This window comes from Cydia amplana, chromosome 13, assembly GCF_948474715.1.
Source record: "Cydia amplana chromosome 13, ilCydAmpl1.1, whole genome shotgun sequence".
In the NCBI taxonomy this organism is placed as follows: Eukaryota; Metazoa; Arthropoda; class Insecta; order Lepidoptera; family Tortricidae; genus Cydia; species Cydia amplana.
Genome location: NC_086081.1, coordinates 11,441,839 through 11,466,201, shown reverse-complemented (window position 1 = coordinate 11,466,201; position 24,363 = coordinate 11,441,839). Strand labels below are relative to the sequence as shown.

Below are 24,363 nucleotides of genomic sequence, written 5' to 3'. Positions count from 1 at the left end.
GGCAAGCATAAGTACAATTTACTTTATAATTAAGTGCATGGCCGTACATGTGTGTGAATCTACAACATAATAATACCTACGGGTCTCGTAGTTTTTATCGACTAAAAATAACATATATTTTTCGATCATCACATTGGATAAAAAAAAAATCTTAAATCTATTTTTTTTATATAAAGGTACTAAACTACCTAACAGTAACGTTGATTTTGGAGATTTTTATATTAGAGTCGCACAAATATTGACATAGGTAGGTATAAAGCAAATATTAAAACCAAATTTGTGAATCGGTCAGATTCGAACCCAAACATCCTGCATACTTGCATAGCTTGTGCAGATTCAGACCCTTCTTGGGCATATTTGTACAAACAAAAAAAACGAACGAATCTAAAAAAAAAACAATAAGTACATGACCAGAGAATACTAGTGTCTTGATACCCTTAGGTAACTTACTATACTTAGTTATAACTAGGGTTTGCAATCCGGATCCGAAATGTATGAAATTATCCGGATCTGGATCCGGATCCGCGGATATTCCCATATATTTCGGATCCGTCGTGCAAACCCTAATAACTATAATACCTACCTATTCTAAATACTTCTGAAACAGGGAATAAAACGAATCAACTCACCTTAATGCTAATGGGTATCTTGTCATAACACTCATTTGCCATCCTAAAACGTATTAGTCCAAAACGTTCTTGCCACAACTATCAATAATCCTAATTTTATCAACCATAACATCTGCTTTTAGAAAAACGTATGACCTAGGATTACCCATTAGGACAAAACGGTTGGTGCTCGTGATTTAAGAATAAAAGTTAGGTATAAAGGATTGCGAGGAAAACCCGATCCAAAGGTTTGTTTACATTTTATATACAGTCAGGTACAGCAATATCTAAACCATGGGCATATACAATCTTACTAAGGATAATGAAACACCTACTTAAAATAACTACTCTGTCAATACATTGATATTATTGTGTCAGAGGCCAGCTCGCTGCTCGGCGTATTATCGTTCACTGACCCCACATAGACATGACATGAATTATGTCCGACGTACCCACTTGCTTACTGATTACCCACCCGACAAATACACGCACTAGCTATGTATGAGATTCTGTAGCCATGTAAATCTCACTTTATATTCATAAGCTACACATCGACACCTTGATTGTCCCCTATTTAATATTAATCCTAGGACTGTAAACAACTTTGCTGAATCGGTCGGTTTTGCGTGGAAAAGTTTCGCATTGTAAACCGTAATTTCGAAATCGCCACATCAGTCCCGCTTTGGTATTCATATAACTGTGTAAGTGAAATCGCATCCAGAATCCGAATTTCACAATTTTCAATTCAAAATGGGCACGCGCTAAATAAATCAGTTCACTTTCTCTCACCTACCGATTTGTAAATTGCTTGTTGCTGCCAATTATTTGTCCGGGCGCATTTTAAAACTCTGGTTACGCTACCAGGTATTTTGTATACTTTAATTTTGAGTGCAATTTAATGCACTCAGCTTGACTATATCTCAGTTGTAGTTGGTTGTAGGTACTTACTTACCTAAGGCCACTACGAAGTGTATTATTTGTATTACTTATCTATATTTATTCGTATAACTCAAAAACCTGCAAAATGAATGCATACGGCTGCACTTTTGCAGTTTTTTAATGTTTTTTAGCTTTTTTAGATGCTTTGAATTTACAGGTTACTGGCGCTGAGGTCGGGGTTTATATGCAGTGATGAATTTTAATCGTAATTTTATTTTGTGTTACATTATTTAAAAACAATTATCATGCAATAAATATTAAATAGGTATCTATTTTAAGCATACCTACATTATACAGTATTCAAGTAGGTATTATAGTATAATTGTAATAAGTAAATGATACCTAATGTTTATGAATTGACTCTTCATTGAAAACATGACCGCATTTAATTACTCAATTACCTACTAATTAAACGAGCGTAAATAACGATGTGAAGGAATAATCTCAATAAGCGATCATTCATAGCTGTGTGTGATCACAGCAATCATAATTATGATCACAATAATGATACGTAACATCGTAATTAATTCGCCAACAAAAGATCAAGGCCTCGGTCCGAAATTATACATATAAAGTTTTTGCCCGCGTTCGTGACCGAGCCTGACAGAGCGGGGCATTAGCAAAAAAAACCGGCCAAGTGCGAGTCGGACTCGCGCACGGAGGGTTCCGCACCATCAACAAAAAACAAGCAAAAAAACGGTCACCCATCCAAGTACTGACCCCGCCCGACGTTGCTTAACTTCGGTCAAAAATCACGTTTGTTGTATGGGAGCCCCACTTAAATCTTTATTTTATTCTGTTTTTAGTATTTGTTGTTATAGCGGCAACAGAAATACATCATCTGTGAAAATTTCAACTGTCTAGCTGTCACGGTTCGTGAGATACAGCCTGGTGACAGACGGACGGACGGACGGACGGACAGCGGAGTCTTAGTAATAGGGTCCCGTTTTTACCCTTTGGGTACGGAACCCTAAAAAGCGTGTAGAATTATAAATGGATCATTTTGCGTTTATGAACTTAACACTTTAACATGCTGCGTTATTTTTGAAGATGCGAAATGGGGTTGGTCGAAGTATTTAGCAGATGGCGGCATCATAGTTTGCCCTGCCAATCCCTAGAAATGTGTCAAATTTTTGTTTTTTTTAATGGATGCCAGCGCATTAAGCCAAATCTCATATAAAAAGGGGCAAGTTATGATGGCGCCATATAAACAAACTTTTGACAGTTGCCAATAGGGTTGCCAACTATTTTTTGGTGGAATATAGTATTTTCCAGAATAAGGCATCAAAAATATAGTACATTTCAACTTGCCAACCCCATTAAATCTCAAAAAAAAGTTGCGGTAGTTAAACGTATTTAGTAGAAACGTCCTTATGTCCGTAGTATTTATGAAAATAGAGCGAGTAAAAGTTTCGTAAATATGTAAAACTTCTACTCGCTCTAATTTCTTTGTATGTATTACAATTTCTAGGAATGAAAACTTGTAGGGGAGGTAGGGGACCACTGGGCATTCCGGAGGCTCGGGCACCCCCCTTGTAAATGCCGATTATAGGTAGGTAATGTAGGTATATATGTATCATATGAAGCTATAATCGCAACATGAGATGGTCGCTAAAACTAAGTGTATCAAAATTTATCACACAGAACATACAGCCGATTAGGTGATTCCGAAATACTTAGCGGAATCGCACCAATGTCCATTAAAACAAATTACTCTGTATATTACTATAATAAAAAGTCCGTTTTATTTGTTTCTGAGGATCTAAAATGGCGCTTTACGTATTCCATTTAAAAGGTTAGCACAGCAATATGCTCTAAATTAATAAAAGATAATAACAACACGCAAGTACATCCACTTTATCTTACAGTAGAGGTAATTTTCTTGCTTTTTTTAATGCTAAATAACTATGTACTGAGTCTAACTACCGTATTCGAACTTTATAATATTCACAAGAGACGACACATACTAGAACCATTCTTGATACGTTATAGTTTAGATTTCAACTAGTTCTCTTTTTTGCAGCGCAATTCGGGCAACCAATGTCACTTTTACGATAGATCGTGTTAGATATCTATTAGATGTGAATTAGATCTCTAAATAATATCTTGTGGAAATCGTTCAAGAGTATCTCCAGAATCGCGGAAATGTCAAATTTGACAGGTTCGATCTTAAACATATCGTTATCGTATCTTGGCGATGTCTAAAAGATAGATGTCTATTACAAATCCGAATCGGGCCCTAAGTTGGGTGACATCAATTACCGTGTGTTAACCGCATTTGAAAAGTACTTGCAATGTCTTAACAACATTAATTTACGAGAAGCTGCATAACTTAATGACTGAAAATAATACATACACGTTCAGTGACCATATTTTTATAGTTAAAAACTGCTAATTCCGTGAACGGGGTTTACACTCAAACTAGTGAAGTAGTGACATAATAGAATGTTTACACCAGAATAACTATAAAGTTCACTGGATAGACATTTGAATCGAAAATAATTGCCCCTCTCGTCTTATTGATGCAGTGCAGCTACAGTTGAAAATCTAATATCACCTTAACAAATGTATAAACTTTGTATTTTTGCATATGTATCTAAAAAGCTTAGTTTATGGTTTTATTTACGTCAACCACAAAGTAGAATAGCAGAACAAAGGCATTTAAATTCGTGTATAAATTTAGCAATACGTTGCGGATACTATAGGATTCATGAATACTTATTAAGGTAAGATACGGAACTCTACGTGCAGAATAAAATTGCGTACGAAACGAGCAAGCCAAGGCCAGGCTTAAATATAGCTCGCCTACATGTCGTAGAGACTTGGCGAAATCGAACGCTTCGCTCTAGCCGAAATGTCATCGTCATTATCTATTATATGCGCAGCATGCCGTCGCTATACTTACTCAATCTCATATCTGCAACAATCATTTGATGGAAATGTCGCTTTTCTTTCATTCGGAATACGGGTGTTTTTGTCATCAAATGAGTGTTGCAGATACGAGGTTGAGTAAGCGTATAGCGGCGATGCTCTCATAATACAAGGAGTGCCCGTACTGGATCAATACAATTTGGGACTTAACACCTCGTCTCTTTCCTTTATCGACATGCAACTGGTAAATGTCCTTACGAGCCAGGATTTGTTTCACAGCTTCCGGGTTTGCAAGACAAAACAAAAACAATGCCCAAGATAAAATAGGATTAAAGATTCGAATGGATCAAAAATCTAATTAGATTTCATGACGACTTGCTTATTCTGACAACTTGAACTTAGGACTCTTAATATATTGCAGCCATTAAAGCAACCCACAATGAAGTCACTGACATTATACAAAGCTGGTCATAAAAACTACATCGAACATTAACAAACAATTCATTCTACTTAGATGAATGGCTTATATGGATAAAGCAATAAGAAGCTACAGATACTCGTACAAAGTACACATGATCTATTAGCGAGTGAAGAGTATCTTATATCGAGGTAGCTTTATATTTACCTAGGGGTGTAAAAAATACAAGATAAATACGAGTACCTACTCGTATTTATCTTGTATTTTTATAGACTTGCAGGTCCCAACAGTTTACCATAATAGCGATGGCTAAGAATCTTCTTCTGAATTATGTTTTTATCGCAGATGCCCCATTATTTCCAAACCTAGGTATAGTATGGCTACAACCACTATTTTTTGAAAAATTACATCTCATATACCTAACTAAGAAAAAACACAGGGTGAGTAGGTATAGGCTGTTTAAACGTTCAAGACGGTTGTACAGACTTTTTACAACGGTAGTCATTACTCGTATCGTTTTGCGGTTAACCCTTCAATAGTCTTGTAATCTTGTTATCTTTACATGAATTAGCCAAAATACTAAGGACGGAAAGGTATAGGTCAATGACGTCAACGTGAGAAAGTTCCTTGTCGATGAACATTGAACAATATCCAAAATTCTGCGAATGACTATTGTTGCCGTTGCAGAGCAGCAGCGAGATGTGTCCACATTATAGGAATAGGTGTATATGAGTGAATAGCTTCATTTAAATATTTTTACCAAAATCCTTAACGAATAAAAGAAACCCACTTCACAAAACAGTTAAAAATGCATTTTATGGTTTTCATCAGCAGGTCTACCCTACTTCGTCGTGCTTTCCCAAGAAAAATCTGTATCGGTTTCGAAAAATCGGAGAATATATTCTACTACGAGATGAACTAGGAAGTGAATTATACAAAAGGGTAATGTTTTATGTCTTCTGTTCCGCGTATGATCTTGTATGTCAGAAACAGTAATAACCTAACACATCAGTGTCATGCACGCATGATACTGCTCAGAATGTAAGCTAGTGCGATAAAAAATTAAGAAAATAATTAATCATAAGATAAGTAATTGCCTAATTGCAATCAAAATCCTATCGTATATCTGAATAATTCTAGTTAAACCGTCAACGTAACTCGCCTTTAGCCTATAGTTACGTGAACTAACTTACTGCCACTGATTTAATCAGTCAGGAAACTAAGTAACTGGAAATTTATTGTTAACACCTTGCTTTTGCTCAATTGTGTTAGTTAATAATCTGGAACAGGTTTTGCGGTGTTTACATGAATGGTAACATAACAAGTAAAAAGAATTAAAGAAATATAAGTATTTGCAACTTGAGGATAAACGATTTGTTTTTCCCCCGCGACGCAAAAAGGGGGTGTTATTATGTGTGCCTGTGCGTGTGTGCGTGAGTGTGCAAATTACTTGAAAATCGACCGTTGAAGCCTCCTTGCGAATCGCAAGCCAAAAGAGTTCAACGCGTAAAATTTGTTACAATTTTATCTTACTGATATGTATGTATGTATTAACTTTCTATGACTTCGTATGACATCCTTTAATATTTCACCGGTGACCTCAAGAGAGTGCAGCCATGTCACTACCTATTCTAAAATCAATCTGAATCAGCCCCTGGACTTCCCACTCCCCGTGTTCTTCAAAATCTGCATCAGTCGTTAGCAGTGAGAGTGAAGCTGCGGTTACGTCAGCGCGCACACACTCGCACTTTCAAGTTTCACTGTTAGATAACACAACCACTACGCCACTGGCTTACTTACACACTTACACACAATAGGAAGTTGTACTAATGATTTATACCGCCGGGCTGGCTCTTAAGGGCGTATCGTGTAAAGCCTACATGTGCGCTAAGTCCTTTTGTGATGGAGCGTAATGTGTACCGTATTCTGTATCTATGATCGGGATTGGCCGGTATGTAACAGGTGTTATTCCTATAGCTTATTCAGCAGAACTAGCGTAATTGGGGCCTCCAGATGTAACAGCTTCAAGTAACTGAAGATCATTTAAATTGAGGTGGGTAAAGCGAGGTCCTTTCAGGCGAACGCTACTCGGTATGTGAGGGCTATTCCGGCTATCACAGTTCTGGTAATTCCAGGTTTGCATTGTTGTAAATAAATTCTATTTTATTATGTAATGCTAAAGGACAATATACATACCTATTTTAACTAGATGGCACCTACTTAATTGATAAGAGGCTTCTGGTGACCAGAGGGCTGGCCATTTGGCCAATATTTTGCCCAGCGGATCAGCATTGCCATCCAGGGCACCCTACCGAGCGACCACGACCTAGGCCAAATTTTTTATTTATAAGGTTTTATTTTAAGTGTTTTTATGACATTCTTTTATTTACAAACAAGATATATACAGTGTATTACTAAAAGAAATTAAAAACTAAAAAGTGTTTTTATTAGTTTATTTTCTGTATCTGTGATTACGAATAAATAAAATAAACTCGATATACATATATTATATATAAAATTAATAACTAAACATATGAAACAAGTTTAGTCCTCAAACCTCGAACTTTAGGTTATTTAAGGTTGGTTTATTTTATTTTATTTACACTAATAAAATTTGTAAGTACTTATATAAATGTCACCACAATTTCATGAATAATATCTCCGTAGGAAATCTTTTGGCGAGGTAGTATTTTCTTGTAACTACCTAAAACTAAGGTCTCATTTTATATCCTACCTAGATATTAAAATGACAGGAAATTTTCATTTGGTCATGAATAATAAGGAAAATAAATTAAGACTTCGTTTCGATAGACGACCCGGATACAATGTTTCGTTATCATATTTTCTAAGATGTCGCTGCTGACGTAAAATAATACTTATTAGCATACAAAACAAGCGCATGTGCAAATCATGCATGTTTAGAATATGCTAGGGTTACACAACGTATCGCCTCAAATGTCAAGACAGTTTCAAGTATCGCTAAATAGGTACAAAGGAAAACTCCAGAAACGAAGAGTTTCTGTATGAGGAATGAAGATCTGACACTAATTTACAAGTCACGACTCAGGGTGTTTTACATGGTGTTAGGCATACTTCCTACTCTAGCGGGATAACTTTTATACATAATAGGGTCAACCCTGAATTCGCGATCGAAAATGGAACAATAGGGGAGCTAAGCTAATAGTTTTGCTAACTGTACATATCAGGCCAAAGGGAGTAGCCCTTCGGAGCCCTTGTAGGTCTTTTACTTATGGAAAAACTTTTTATGAAAACTCTAAAATAGCTTAACCGATCATGTTAGCTATAGTTTTTCGACACCCCTAAACAACAGGGTTGAAGTAAAAAAAAAAAATTTATATATATTAACTCACATTTATAGACGGGCCGGGGCCGGGGGGGGGCGGCGTTAGACCCGTCTATAAATGTGAGTTAATATGTGGTCAAAACGCGAAAGTTTTAAATATTATATTATTTATACAATCACAAATTGTAGCTTTTTGACACTAAAAATCAGTAAGCTAAGCTGAGGACGAACAGATAGACGGACATGGCGAAGCTGTAAAGGTTCCTATATGACTACTTACGGAATCCGAATAAAAAGGGCAAGCGGCTTACGCAGTACAAGTAAGCGCGCCCACCGAACCGTGCCGCGCCGAGCGCGCTCCATTGCGTGGCGAGTCATCGGGACTAACTTACCTATCTGAAGAGTGACTCAACCCTACACCGCTTAGGGCTGAAATATGAAAAAATTGAATATTTCGACAAAACTTCCGACATCGCCCTAAAATCCTGACACTTCCTGGACGGTAATTTCTTCAAAAACACCTCTGTTAAATCTCGAAGTCCAAAAACTTTGTGGTTTGTGGGCCATAGCTAGTTCCCTTTCCTCTATCCATTTCCTGACCTTACCGTCGGTCATAAATTCAAATAAGCTATCCAAAATCCTAGAAGACGTGACGTGCATTTAATGATTTCATCTGCAGTAGTATAAAATATAGCCTTCACGGCATCATAAACGTTAAATTGTTTTATTTTATTAACGCTCTAAGCTACCGAAAAATTGCAGTTACACGTAACACGTCATTATAGAAAAAAAACGAAAATATTGCGTAATTTAATGTCTGGTTATTCCAATTTCTTGCCGAGTCGATAGCTATGCTTGACCAAGGCCACTAAACCTTACAAAAGCGCTTTTCGAATACCTCATTGTCATCCCCAAACTGACGGTACCTACTTACAAGTCCTATCCTACTAATGTGACAACGAATAATGGGACAACGATCTGCAGCAGCGGAAACGCAGGAGCAGCCACACGTTCCTCAAAAATACAGGGTATCGAAAAACGTGTAACCTTTCCGATTACTCATGTTTGATTCCCATATCCACAAAATAAAGATTGAAATCCCAGTCCTTGTTTGTGAAAATACGCATTTGGGCTTTTTCTAAAATAAATATCGAAAACCCGATTCTTTCAAATCTGGACATTCTTGGGCTCATTCTACTCAGAATCGACAACACTCCATCCTACCATTAAAAAAAGATGTCCCAAAATGTCCATTCCATTACGTCACGTTTTTAATATGAGAAATTTTTTCACTTGTATGTAACGTGACGTAGTGGAATGTACAATTTTCATACAAAATTTTGGGACAATTTGTTTTATCATCAGGATTGAATATGCTAGTGATTCTGAGTTGAAAGAACCCAAAAACACCAGGATCTGGGAGAATCGGGTTTTCAATATTTATTTTAGAAAACGCCCATTTATGAAACTAAAGCAGCAGGAAATAAATAAAGACGCTTCTGCTCCTCTTGCAACCCATGACTCATCAAGGCGTCTAGTACAATGTTTCGCTATCTCCTCTAGCATCAACCGCTTCGGCAACTTTAATGTTGGGTGGACGTGTGGTGCAATGCGGTGATTTGATCAAGAAGAACTCAGAATCAAACTCAGGAACTCAGGACGAACGCTCAACCAACTTATAAATAGACATCGAGATCATGGTACATTGGTTTGCCTTAGCTCGCTATCGCTCGCGCAACTAATGAGGGGTCTTGTCTTGACGCAATGTTTTCGTGGGTCGCGGTAAGTGTGTCGGGCATGTCGGTCAGCCGATGGCCCACTGCGGTGCCACTGTTATGTCACCGCTCACGTTTCCGCGCCGCTCGCTTCAGTGAAAGGACTGCACTTTGCAACGACCTAACCTAGCGCTCTATCAAGATAGGGTACCGGTTCTGTTATTATGGTCCCTAAGTTCGTTTAATTAATGCGCAACGCCAGTATTTTGTGTTCCTGCTTAGGCATGCTTCCATCCGAACCATAACTACGATTTCGAAATCCTTTTCTTTCTTCCACAAAATGTTTTAGCTATATTTTATAGGTACGTGAAATGTACAAACTTCTTTGTGCCAGGTCTATTTAGAATTTAATAAGGGATTTATTTAGTAATTACGCCTAGTTTGTATAGGTATTAACTTAAACATTCGTCACTAGGTATACAACACGCGTCACGATTGTTCTGACGATCAAACGTGTAAAAAAATTAAGATTTAAAGCTATACTCTCGTAACTCGAAATAATCCCACATTTCGTAATACTCATGACGTCTTTCCGATTACCTGTTTCTAGTCGACGACTTATCTTAAGAGGAAGAAAGAAGAAGCGGAACGGAAGCACTTCTAATATACATACCTACCTACTTTATTGTTACGACTTGTTCCTATTCCTATTCTAAGTTATTTAAGTTTAGGTAAGCACCAGTAAAGTGTCAGATAAAATTTACAATCTCATTCAAATCACTCGGCCGATTTATGTTCTGTCAGTGATAAAGTTAAATATCGCAACAAATTAATAAACCAGATATTGTACAAAATGCGGGTTCTATTAGAGTTGACAAGGAAATGAATGCCACGACGCTTTGTGTCGCAATGAACGAGTTTTGCCATTCCAAGGAGTAGGAGGTAACGTTTTAAAAAGCTGTATGTCATTTAGACTCTTAAGGAAATACGACTTTTTTGCATAGCACAGTAAAATGCGTCAGATATAAAACGTGTTATACTTGTGACGCTCCATACAAAAGGCACCTTAGAGCAGTTGGCGTTTACGACATATCACCGTTGCTCCAGTATAAATGAGATGCTTTACAAGTATGTATCACGGAAGCGCCAATCGCGCTACAATTTTTCATAGGTACAGTCGGCCAAAAATGTGGTTTACCACCCTACGGTTGAGGTTCGTTTGAACGTCATGAGACACAAGGTCGATTTGACATGAATGTCAGTGACAATTGTCAACCTTAGCGATCGTTAGATCTCGCAGAAACTTTTGTTAAAACTGGTAGACCACTTTCTTGGCCCACTATACGCAACGAAACGACACAAATTTTCGCTTACAATAATTCATTTTGGTACTGGGCAGAACGCCAAGTTATAGTACCTTATTTTGTCAAACTAGACTCTGGGTCGATTAAGTGTTACATGACAATAGGAAGAGTGACGGTGACGGTGCTCTACGTAATAGGACTCTTAGGCAACGCTCGTGTAAATACAACGTGATCGCTTCTGTTTCATATTTACAAGAAATGTGATAGTTAGCTTTCAGATTTATACCAGCCAGTCAATAATATCTATATATTAACTTAATTGTTAAGGAATATAACAATTATGTCTACTACTCACTATTCAATAGTCACTATCTTGCCCTGCCCTGACCCTGGTTCTGAATTCACTATTGAATAGTGAATTCAGAACCAGGGCCACGTGGTGCAAAATTGTTTTGTTGATATTGCCTGCAATACCTACTCAAAAAACTTAACCGTTTCTCTACAGATTGCCAAGTTGTGTTGTTGTACTAGAAGCAACAAAGCACTATGAGCGACACACCTTTTTAGAATAATGTTCCTTTTAGATCTTATGTGTAGAGCCATAAGAGCGTGTAACATATTTTTGCGGCCTTCGTTGTATAAACATACTTCAACTCAACCCAGTGTATTAGTAATTGATAAGTAGGTAAGTACTAATAGTAGTACATAATGTATGTTTCACCTGGAGCCGTCCGAAACCTGTACTTTTGACAATTAAATTACATAACGCGACACTTTTTAAAACTGTTGCTATCGCGATCGGTTGTCACATACGTCGTGTCAGTTAAGACCACTCCTTACACTTACCAATTACCTAATCCTATTTTCAAACAGTAGCTCTTAATAAATCAATTTCTTACACTTTAGTACCGCTGAACTAATTGAAAAGATATGAAGCTAGGAAATGGATACCGGTCCTTAGCGTATAAATCAGCGCTATATTGTAGGGAACAGTGTTGTTATGCCAACCAGTACGGATATGATGTTGGTTCTTGTCTACGTGACAGCGTGCTAAAACGGTGTCCGTCACTTTCTATCCCACGGTGTTAAACAGTGACAGTTATTTTATCACGTGGATAAAGATGGATAAAGCTATCCATAATAGGCCGGCTGGGCTATAACCGCGAAAATCGAAGTTCGTCAATTGCGGGCATTTTTCTCTGTCACTCTAATTACACCTTCATTGGAGTAAAAGAGAAAAATCCCCGTAATTTGCGAATTTCGGTTTTCGCGGTAGTCCCTGATTGATACAATGACATGCGCAGTATTTTGATTGTACCTCCAACTTAATACTGGTGTACGGTGTACATAACCCAAACGTTATAATAGCTAGGTAGGGTCGGAATCGGAATGTTAGTAAAATATGGCATAGTAAACAAACTTGATGTTTATAGCAGGAACACATCTGGATACCAGTGTCAGTGTCAAAATTGACATGTCTTCAACCAAGAACGTATTCGTTACGTCACTTTTGGCACTGACAGATTGGTATCGTGTCGCTGTATTATCTTATATGGATTGTTCGAATTGGACCGTAAGTCTAAGTTATAATACTGGTACAATTAGTTATCTTGCGAGTGGCACTTCCGCACACGGCTGCCACGCTGTTGAATTGTTATTGAGTTCATTATTTTTTGTGTCAAGCTCGATAGCGAGCTTGTTAAATAGATTACGTTGGTTACTCGTTATACATAATGTCGGCCAGTTTTTCCTTACTGCCCTACTCTTGTAAAATGACGTAAGGATTATACTCTATAATGACACTTACGACATATTAAAGTTAGAGTAGCGTTGTAATTGGACTATAGGATATTACGCTCGGTTGCGATTCTTGCTATAAAATTATTTTATACAAGTTGGAGGTAATATAATAAATTAGCTAGACCATTAGCATTTGATTTTCACATAAAATCCGCTTCGTATAACAATGGGACCATAATATCTATGTAGAGAATTACATTACCTTTAGCCGCCCAGAGACCTATAAAAAGGTCTTCTGTTCCATTCTAATTTGAACTTTGTGTTGACAAAATAAAATTTCATTTCGCTTGGCAAGGTTTGACGTATGGGCGGCTAGAGGATAACAGAGCTGATAAGTTAAGAGTTTACTTCACAAAATACGGAAGGTTGTGTTGAAAGCTGATCGGCGCTCAATAGTAGCAATGATTTTGGTTAAGAAAATACAAAAAAACCGGCCAAGTGCGAGTCGGACTCGCGCACGGAGGGTTCCGCACCATCAACAAAAAATAGAGCAAAACAAGCAAAAAAACGGTCACCCATCCAAGTAAGTACTGACCCCGCCCGACGTTGCTTAACTTCGGTCAAAAATCACGTTTGTTGTATGGGAGGAGCCCCACTTAAATTTTTATTTTATTCTGTTTTTAGTATTTGTTGTTATAGCGGCAACAAAGATACATCATTTATGAAAATTTCAACTGTCTAGCTATCGCGGTTCATGAAATACAGTCTGGTGACAGACGGACGGACGGACGGACAGCGGAGTCTTAGTAATAGGGTCCCGTTTTTACCCTTTGGGTACGGAACCCTAAAAAGGGTCAAAGGATGTCAAGTATTTTGGACGCTGCCGAATTAAGAGCCAACAGGAGCTAAGATTTAAATATTTTAGGTAAATATACCCGTCTCGCTAACGGAAGCGGCTCCTAAAACTAGTGCGATAAGGACAAGGCGAAAAATCCTGCGTAAAAATATCAAAAATCGAGGTTTCGTACTCGACTGTTTCCTCCTCCAAAACTTAACCAATAGTAACCAAATTTGGCAATCTAAATGATTATGACATTATCTGTGTCGGACCGTTTTGCTTTTTTGACTAATTGATGTCAGTTTTGAATAGCACGCCTCTCATTGCGGCATAGTCAATTAGGCCATTTTGGCCATTTTTGAAAGGCTCTAGCGCCTTAAAAAACAAAAATATCAAAAAAAGCAAAACGGTTCGACACAGATATTGACAATATTAATCTGTGTTGAAAAAAACATTGCTCTAGCTTCAAAACCCACGGAGGAAACAGTCGAGTACGTTTGTATGGAGAAATGACCACTCCTGTTGGCTCTTAAGGGTTCATGATGCATCGTTCATCGCATAACGAAATTTGGTACAGATATAGTTTAAGTCCCGGGAAAGGACATGGGATAGGTAGTTTCTATTAACCATCACCATCATCATTCCACGCAGACCAAGATGCGGGCAGAAGCTAGTTCATTGGGTATAATTAAGACACTAATGACATATCACAAGAGTCACATCCACATGTCAGTCTTGATTATATTAATGCATAAGTATGTACTTACCTAATTTTATAAAACCGTAGGTATTTCATAATGCGAAATGGTCTTAGTTTTCTCTAGCTCTTGTAATAACTGATTGGGTTCATGATTGACCCGGGATTGGGTTCGAGATTAGGTTAGGTCAGTTGCCAAGCTTTGGTCCACTCTGGATATGTTTGAATCCCCCCACCTAAATTAACACAAGCAAAAAAAAAGCGTAGTTAAGCTACTTAAATGTATTTTTTATGTTGAAACGTATTCCGTTTTTACTTTACTGTTGTTAGGTACCTACATAGTGCGCAGATAACTTATTCTTATTTCTTGTACGAAGCATGAATAGGCAAAAAGTCAAATAAATTCAAGGGCAAAGCAAACGATTACCCAAATTATTACACGTGTCCTCCGGTTACTAGGCTGAAAAACTTGTTCAAACGTGAATCAATAGTTCAAATAATTCAATTGTTTCGCGAATTCCATAGCGTTCTAACATTGTAGGTACATATTACATCAGCGATTGTTAATACATACTTACATTTAGTACCTACCTACCTTTTTCTTTTACTCTATCCTTTACTACAGCGGTCGGCAACCTTTTAGCAGCCAAGGGCCACATAGTAGCTAACGAAGTTGACGCGGGCCGCACTTTGTTAATATTATGACTATATCAGACATTGTCGTTTGTCAATATTACATACAAAATAGCCAGGGAGGCTCGCGGACCGCAAGTGAGAGGTTCGCGGGCCGCATGCGGCCCGTGGGCCGCCGATTGCCGACCGCTGCTTTACTATGATCACTACCATGTTAAGCAACATGATCGGGTTACAATCAAATTTATGAAATCGTTTAATGATATGCTTTCAATTTATAGACAAGTTTATAAATTAAAACTAATATTATTTTTACTGTAAACAAAGCTGTATTGCATAGATATGTATGCGCATATTATTAAAACTTGTATTTCTCCACCTTATCTTAGCGCTTTGCCGGTTGCATCCTAAAATTCCGCTTTTACGATATTTTCTTGAATGGAATTTAGTAGATACCTAATACCCATGCTATGTCATCATTATTTCCAGTGAGTAGAATGCTGGAGCGGTTTTCGACGTAGGTACCCAGTAAAGTAGTAAAGCAGTAAAGAAGTTAAAAGTAGTACACAATATTGTGTGAAACTTCTGTTCGCTTATTTTTGTTTGAATAAGTAGTATTTCCTTATTCAGTGGCGAATCTAATAGCATACGCCAAACGCACACATTATGAAATGTATTCAAAACCGACTCTACACTCTACAGTACCCTGTACAACTGTACCAATTGAGGAGAGTCTTTTCAAAAGGGCTTATTTCACTATGGACACTATACATAAATGAGCCCTTTTGAAAAGACACTCATCAATTGAACTTCTTAAACAACCATGTTCGTAAATAAAATAAATACGATCGGCACGGGTCTCTATTCCGCACAATGAAGCATCCTCGCCGTTGAGAGCATCCATCTTGCTCGCACCAGTTATAGTTTCAGTGTGTCGAAAAAGGACACCGGCACGAGAATGATAGTAAATTGATAGTAAGGATATTGTTCCAGTAACTTACCGAACGGAGGCGAATTGAGAGCTCAGAAGAACATTACTCTCAAATAGATTTGTGTCGTCATGTTCAAAAAGTAATATTCCCGATACATCACGGTCAATTATCAATTTACTTATTCTATACATTCTGTTTGTGATGTATGATGTCCAGGATAGAGCGAAGAGGAAGAAAAGTAGGAAAGCGGACCCCGTCACAGTACGGGACAAACGCTAGGAGGATGATGATGATGATATTATACATTCTGTTTGTCTGATGAAGATCTGTGACGTCAGTTGTTGCCACCATTATTAGTAGGGAAGTAAGGTCAGAAATGTATGGAGCAGTATGCACTTTGGTCTATGGCGACGCCGCTTGGCACAATTAATTGTACCTTGGCTCATTCTACGCTGATCTAATGCCCTAGCCACGAGATTAACTCTTGTTTACTCCCCAAAAAGGGCGGGGGGGAAAAGTGGCTCCGGAGGTCCAGTTTGAGCTCTGAGAGAAAAGGGCATGTGGGTACTCACTGCACTTAGTAAATAGGTATGTACCTGACAGTTCTCTAGTCAAAAGTCTAGTCTTGAGGATCTAGCAACACTGGTTATATACTCGTCGAACTCATCTGTGCTAGTACAGCAATAGGAACGCGTCCAGAGCTGAGCAGTCGACGACTCCACAATTACTTGTCAATTGACCTTACTCTGTCCAGATTGAGGCGCCACTCGTACGGCTGAAGTGAGCGTACTGTACAGTTTCACTGTTTCACAAGTAGGTATACAGCCAGCATCAATATTGCGGAGGAAACGACACGTCAAAATGTGATCCCCATGTCTTTACAAAAAGAGAAATGCATAGTTGGTAGAGTAGCGGGCTGGTATCCCGGAGTCGCGAGTTCGTCTCTCGGTGTTAATGTAAACCGTATTATTTTCCCTACAGGACAGGCCGGCTGTTTAATTATGTATTCAATTTCTGAAATATTTTTTTATCTTCTTCCTCGATTCCTCATGACTAACGGTCGCGACCACATGAGGTCGATGTTTTGCGCACCAAAGCTCTCCATTCTGCACGATTTTCCACCTTCCTAATAATAGGCGCCTGTGTAGATCCCTGGCAGGCCTTCTTTACAGTGTCCACCCAGCGGGTCGGTGGATGTCCATTACCCCGTCCTCCATCCACCATGCCAACCATAATACGCTTTTCAAAGTTGTCCGGCTCCCGTCTGGCCACGTGTCCAAAGTAGTTGAGGATCCGCTGGAGGCAAATGGCTGATAAACGGCACTGGATTTTTAATTCCGTCAGGATTCACGCATTAGTGCGGCGCGCCGTCCAAGGAATGCCCAACATCTTGCGCCAACACCACATCTCAAACACATCTCATCTCATCTTTTATACGACAGCCCAAAACACAATGAAAATGCAGTTGATGTGAAGAATAAAAGGTCGTAATGCATTTTTCCAATATAAGACTGCAACAATGAAACAATCCGTCTATTTCGGCCCGTAGAAACTAAGTTATGAAATCTTTTATAATTACCTATAGTTTGGTAGGTCACATACTATTAGACTTAGATAAACGTATCTAATCAGTCTGCTCTATAATAGACTAGTAGATATTGGTTGCTATGACTGTAAATCTTTATAGACAAATTGATAAAATCAACATTATTTAAGCATTAGCTACCATATTCGAACTACCTATCATATTAATACCTACCTACTTAATATTCTTAATAATGCCAATAACAAGATGACCCAAAAATTAAAAAAAAATGCGTAGGTAGGTAAGTGGATTTATTTTTAAACAAATTAGAACAAAGGAACTTATAAGCCAAACACAAATATTTATTCTCAGAACAGTCTTTACACTTTGCAAGTAGGTACCTAATCATTCTAATCAACGATTATAGTAGGTACCTAGGTATAGTAAAGTGCCTAGCCAAATCACTACATAGTATAAAACAAAGTCGCTTCCCGCTGTCTGTCTGTCCCTAATATGTATGCTTAAATCTTTAAAACTACGCAACGGATTTTGATGCGGTTTTTAATAGATATAAAGCGATTCAAGAGGAAGGTTTATGTATAATTTGTGAACCCGTGAAAAGCTTGTATTTTATAAATATGTATAGGTACATCACAATTAATACATATTACATAAATAGGCTGACTTGCAGCAATTAAAAGTTAAGTTAGGTATCTCAATGCTCATGGTTCTTCCACGCTCCACCACGCTGTATATTATTATCTTATCTTTAGCTCCATTGTAATGTAAACCACTTCCGACTTTGCAATAAGCAAAAATAGCACACATTTAATACAAATGGCAGATTACTTATCACGTTACACCGCGGTTGCCTACTTCTTAGCTTACGTTACGAGTGTTACGACCGACAAATGTTTTGTAAATGTTTTTTATCCGTTTAATTTTTTACCTTACACTTACAGCAAGTCATATTGTAAAGTCTTTTTGCAATTCCCGGCCCAATACTTATGTATATTGCTCTAAGGCAAAAAAAAATCTGTATTATTGAATCTACCCGTCCATTTGGGTAGATACGGGTAAATTACCGGGTGGATGGGTATTTTTATCCGGGTAGTTACCCATCTCGATGCACAAAATAGCCAAGTGAATACGTATAAGCAGCCGTAGCGCTGAATTGTCCTAATGATTCTGATCAAGAATAAATGAAAAAAGTTACCTTATTCCAAAATACGTAAAATTTTTCGTAATAGTTTACGAAAAATTTTGGCCGGGGCCGGGAATTGCAAAAAGACTTTACAATATGACTTGCTGTAAGTGTAAGGTAAAAAATTAAACGGATAAAAAACATTTACAAAACATTTGTCGGTCGTAACACTCGTAACGTAAGCTAAGAAGTAGGCAACCGCGGTGTAACGTGATAAGTAATCTGCCATTTGTATTAAATGTGTGCTATTTTTGCTTATTGCAAAGTCGGAAGTGGTTTACATTACAATGGAGCTAAAGATAAGATAATAATATACAGCGTGGTGGAGCGTGGAAGAACCATGAGCATTGAGATACCTAACTTAACTTTTAATTGCTGCAAGTCAGCCTATTTATGTAATATGTATTATGTATTAACCAATGATGAATAAACAAAGTCTGACACGCAGAGAAAATAAATTGGGGATAAGAATTCTAATGTACCTTTTTGTTCTTTATATCCATCTACCCTACGGTTGTCTGGCAGCGATCGCTTACAGCGATAAGACCGCCTGTTACCTTTATTTACATTGTAAATCTGATTTTGAATTTATTCCCTCTCGTGGTACAAATATGTAGCTATAGTGTGTCAAAGGACTGTCTCATTTCAAACACAGACTTCTCTCTGAATTATACTATCTTAGTCTTACACTAGTACTAGCACCCAATAGAAAATGATGAGTATAGTTTTTTTTGTTCCTATTTACTGACAAATTGGTTTGATATTTACTTACTTTTACTTAAACATTTTAGACAAACGTAAAACATCACGCCACACGCCTAACAGCACCATCTTTTTCAACTGTCAAACTTCAAGACAGTTTTTTCATGCACTTAACACATCTTATACTATCAATAATAATTATCGAACGTTGCACATTTCTTATACATATAATATACATATATGTCATTATATGTATTGAAACCTCTGCAATTCGTACTCGTTTTACCTTCGCGACACCCAACAGCGAACCCATGAAATGAGCAATCTTGCTTGAAACATGCTACTTCATGATAATGGCTTAAGAAAGTGTGTCAGCGATAACATTCAGTAACTCGAGTACCTAAGTATTTTAATGTAAACTACAAAGTAAGTACCTATTATTATACTCTTTATTCATTTTCTTTCTTAGGCCTGGGATTAATTGCCAAGCGGACTCCAGGCTCGGGAATGAGCCGTGGCAAAATGCCGGGACAACGCGAGGAAGATGAGACGAGATTCATTTTATTATATTAGTTTATTATGCATGGAAGTATACAGATATATTGTCAAAAATTTCAGTTAACACTCATCGTGGGTATAAATCGGCTTTACATGCCTAATCCTTAATCATCAAGACAACCGCAGAAGAATCGCTCAATCTGAGGGTGATCAATAGTTATAATGATGGTTCCGTATTATCTATTTATATCCTATCGTGGCATGCGTCACTCTTGCACTTGTACATACTTGTTAGAAAGTGACGACTCCGATAATGATCACAGCTGCCTTTTTACCGAGTCGGAGATGAGCAGAGATGAGAGAAGACATGCGGGAATCAACTAATAGCATTGGTTTTAATCCAGCGGAGTGAAGAGAGATGTGGCTTACAACCAAAGCTATAGGCGGATTCCCTTAATATGGCTTAGGCCTGGAAAGGCAGCCTAAGGCCAGTTAGGGTAAAATGCGGTAAAATAATACACCAGAAAACGCATTTATCTTTACAGCAATATAGTTTAAGAAGGGAATATTGTATTCGTTTGTCTCGTTCCGCTGCAGTTTCGCTGGAATTAGGGTATGTTATCACAGGGCCGAGAGGGGTCGCGGTGATAACACGGCTATCGACTCGCGGGCTATCGGGGAGCTACAACGGTTCATGGAGCTTTGCTTTGGTGAGAAATCTCAGTTATTGTGTGCTTATAAATTAAGTAATGTTTGAAGCAAGAAGAATGTATTCAGCATATTCCAAGCTTTCCGATCCAACACTTTGTCTCCGACATTTCCTAAATGACTTCTTTGGATACATAGCCTACACCTTTTTAACTACCGTAAAATGGGGTGAGTAGGGTTCGCGGGGAGAGTTGGGTTATGAATGGGGAGAGAAGGAATGAAAGGGGGGTGAGATGGATTTTTAAGGCTACTGCTACAAAAATAATGTATTCCAATTTAAAATGGAGCTATAGTAATGCTCATAATAAAAAAAAAATCGCTCCAACAATCTTCCAAAATCACCTTTGTATGAAAACCCAGCTCACCCCAAATACGAGGGACTACGGGGTGAGGTGGATTTTCCTGTTTATCGTCAAAGTTATGAAATGGAACTACCCAAAATAAAATAAAAACTAAAATACAAACGTCCGGAACACTTATTATATACAGTATATACACCATTCAGTTTGCATATATTATGTAAAAATAAAATGTTAGCGAGGTTTAAATGTCAGTTTTGCACCTACTCACCCAATTTTACGTTACTCGTAAGTTATTAGACTAAGACTCATTGTGACGTAACCACCTCCTATGTGCATACAGCAACAAGCCACTCTACAATTAGCAATGACGTCACTGCTTATTAAAAATAACGTACAGGGAGCTGCAAATTTTAGTCGCCATCTATACGAGTAGATATTTGTAAGTTCTTTTCGATAGAAGAGGAATAAATAGACTATCGATCATGGCAATCGCACGATCTTAATAAATCTATATTTAATTATTAACCACTTCAGTTTTATTTATTGCTACTACTTTGAAATAAGTACAAAAAGTGGACGAAATGGCTCGAGGCATCAGTTGACCTTTAAGCTAAGATATCGTAGGTGGTTCCACTTGTGACTTTTGTCAGAAATATGGCTTGCCAGAAGACTTCTGTATACATAAGAGAGATGTTGCCTGTATTTCCTAGTGCCTGTATTTCAAATAAATTAAGTAGGTATTTGAATTGCTCAACGTGCACGAAATAAAGAACAAGAAAATTATTTATATACATTAAAATCCCTTCGCCTCATTCAGCATGCAATGTATGCCCTCGCCGTAAATATAGAATTTTGCTCCCTAGTGACACAATCCACTATTTAACTTGTTTTATTACTTAATAGCATTTTATGCACAAGTATTATCAGAGAGGATACTTGAAACTGGTACTCTAAAGCTTCTAATTTTGAAAAGTCATTCGAAAATTAATTCACATTATAGCTGATAGGTATGTGCACTACCAATGTCCATTTGTGTTTTGTCTATTTATTTCAAAAACGATCAAAAAGTGTTCACTGAAGGTGCACTGCTGATCACTGATTCGGGCAAGCTGTTCCACACTTTCACTACGTGGTTATACAGGACAGGAATTGTGTCTGGGATTGCTATTACTCTACGCTCGTTTCAGTTTCAAAGTGTCCTCTCACTCTGCCATTCATGTCCCGAGTGAAACTTTTGCTTATTTCGGGTACATAGTGACCGGATTGTGATTATCTTATAAGTTTAATTCTATCAAGTCACCGCATTGCGTATTCTCGCGCCATAAATTCCTAAATCAAACTGATTTTACAACGTAACGATTATTATCCGTGGTGAGTTTTGTTTTGTCGTAATTATAATACTAACTATAGATATAAGTTATTGTAATACCTAACCCTATATATGGACTACATGTTCGAAATAAAAATATTTCATTTCATTTCATTTAGCACAATCGCGGAAATAGGTATAAGTATGTATTTGCTATCGGCGCTCGACCCAGTTTTACTACGATAAAGAACGACATTCCTACACCTTGCTAAACTACTGCCTCAAATCAGTACAAACTGCGATCTCTAAACGAATTAAATTAGAAATAATCAGAGATCATTTTACGCTGGTTCGACTGGTAATAGCAATAGCATATTATTAGCAACGATAAATGCTAATGGATCACTTATCTGAATGAAAGCGAAAACAATACGCTTCTTTTCGGTATGAGATTGTGTTTGTTTATAGTAAGATAACTAAGATACTGGTTTCCGGGATGAAACCTGGTTATCAACGGTCAAATTGATTTACATGTTCGCTTGCGTCAATAGTGGTCATCTCACATCACAACTGATAAGTATGTAAATATGTAGCTGTATTTATTTTATTTTAGAATCCGGCCATAAGGCATATTGTATACATATTACAAAGACGTCCTGTCCTAATAAACTGCCATAGGTACATAATATGAATTTCATACACTTAAAAAAATATATTACTAAGGATTTTTTTTACAATTTCCAATGATCATCCCTTTATCCTACAAATAAAAAAAAAGCGGCCAAGTGCGAGTCGGACTCGCCCATTAAGGGTTCCGTATTTAGGCGATTTATGACGTATTAAAAAAAAAACTACTTGCTAGATCTCGTTCAAACCAATTTTCGGTGGAAGTTTACATGGTAATGTACATCATATATTTTTTTAAGTTTTATCATTCTCTTATTTTAGAAGTTACAGGGGGGGGGGACACACATTTTACCACTTTGGAAGTGTCTCTCGCGCAAACTATTCAGTTTAGAAAAAAATGATATTAGAAACCTCAATATCATTTTTGAAGACCTATCCATAGATACCCCACACGTATGGGTTTGATGAAAAAAAAAATTTTGAGTTTCAGTTCGAAGTATGGGGAACCCCAAAAATGTATTGTTTTTTTTCTATTTTTGTGTAAAAATCTTAATGCGGTTCACAGAATACATCTACTTACCAAGTTTCAACAGTATAGTTCTTATAGTTTCGGAGAAAAGTGGCTGTGACATACGGACGGACAGACAGACGGACAGACAGACGGACAGACAGACAGACAGACAGACAGACATGACGAATCTATAAGGGTTCCGTTTTTTGCCATTTGGCTACGGAACCCTAAAAATGGTTGTCTGTAAAGTCGGTTTACGGACGATAATTTTGCGTGATAACGTCATAAGAAAACATTGATGAAAAATTGCATACTTTTATACGCGTACCATGGAGATCCGTCCAAAACGTTACCATGGAGATCCACAACGTGACTCTTTTTCGTGCACGCTACCGGTGTTCATCGATTTATACGTCAAAAAAATGCAAAAAAGCCAACGACACGTGGTGTTCCCAGGCGGTCACCCATCCAAGTACTGACCACGCCCGACGTTGCTTAACTTCGGTGATCGGACGAGAACCGGTGTGTTCAACGTGGTATGGACGTTGGCGAATGCATATGCGAAATAAACGAATACACTGTGTGGTTTTTAAGAAACATGTTAATGTTACACGTTACGCATATCCTTAGTGTTTCTCAGCTTCAGTAGTCACAGACGCCAGGCGGGCGCTATGGTCACGCACATAGCAAATACAAAAGTAGTTTAGTAGAAGGTAGTCTAGATCTAGATCATGCTCATTTAATAAATCTGAGGGCCTACCGCGAACCACGTTCGACGTGTTACCTCCCTGTCACACTTACGTACGAATTTACAAGTGCGACAGAGAGGCAACACGTCAAACGTGGTTCGCGGTAGGCGCTCTGAAACATATGTGGTTTCGTGCTGGTTGATCGATGAACAATTCATTGATTAATAAAATTAACAAATAGCAACTCATAATTTTTCAGATTGTGGTTAATAGGTAATTAAAATAAAAT

General features: G+C 37.7%; 1 non-coding gene across 1 annotated transcript; it reads right to left on the bottom strand.

The window, feature by feature from the left end:
* Nucleotides 1–23,816: 23,816 nt before the first annotated feature.
* LOC134653756 (5S ribosomal RNA) lies at nucleotides 23,817–23,935 on the bottom strand. Its single transcript, XR_010097283.1, has one exon. It is a non-coding gene; the product is annotated as a 5S ribosomal RNA (ribosomal RNA).
* Nucleotides 23,936–24,363: the final 428 nt, after the last annotated feature.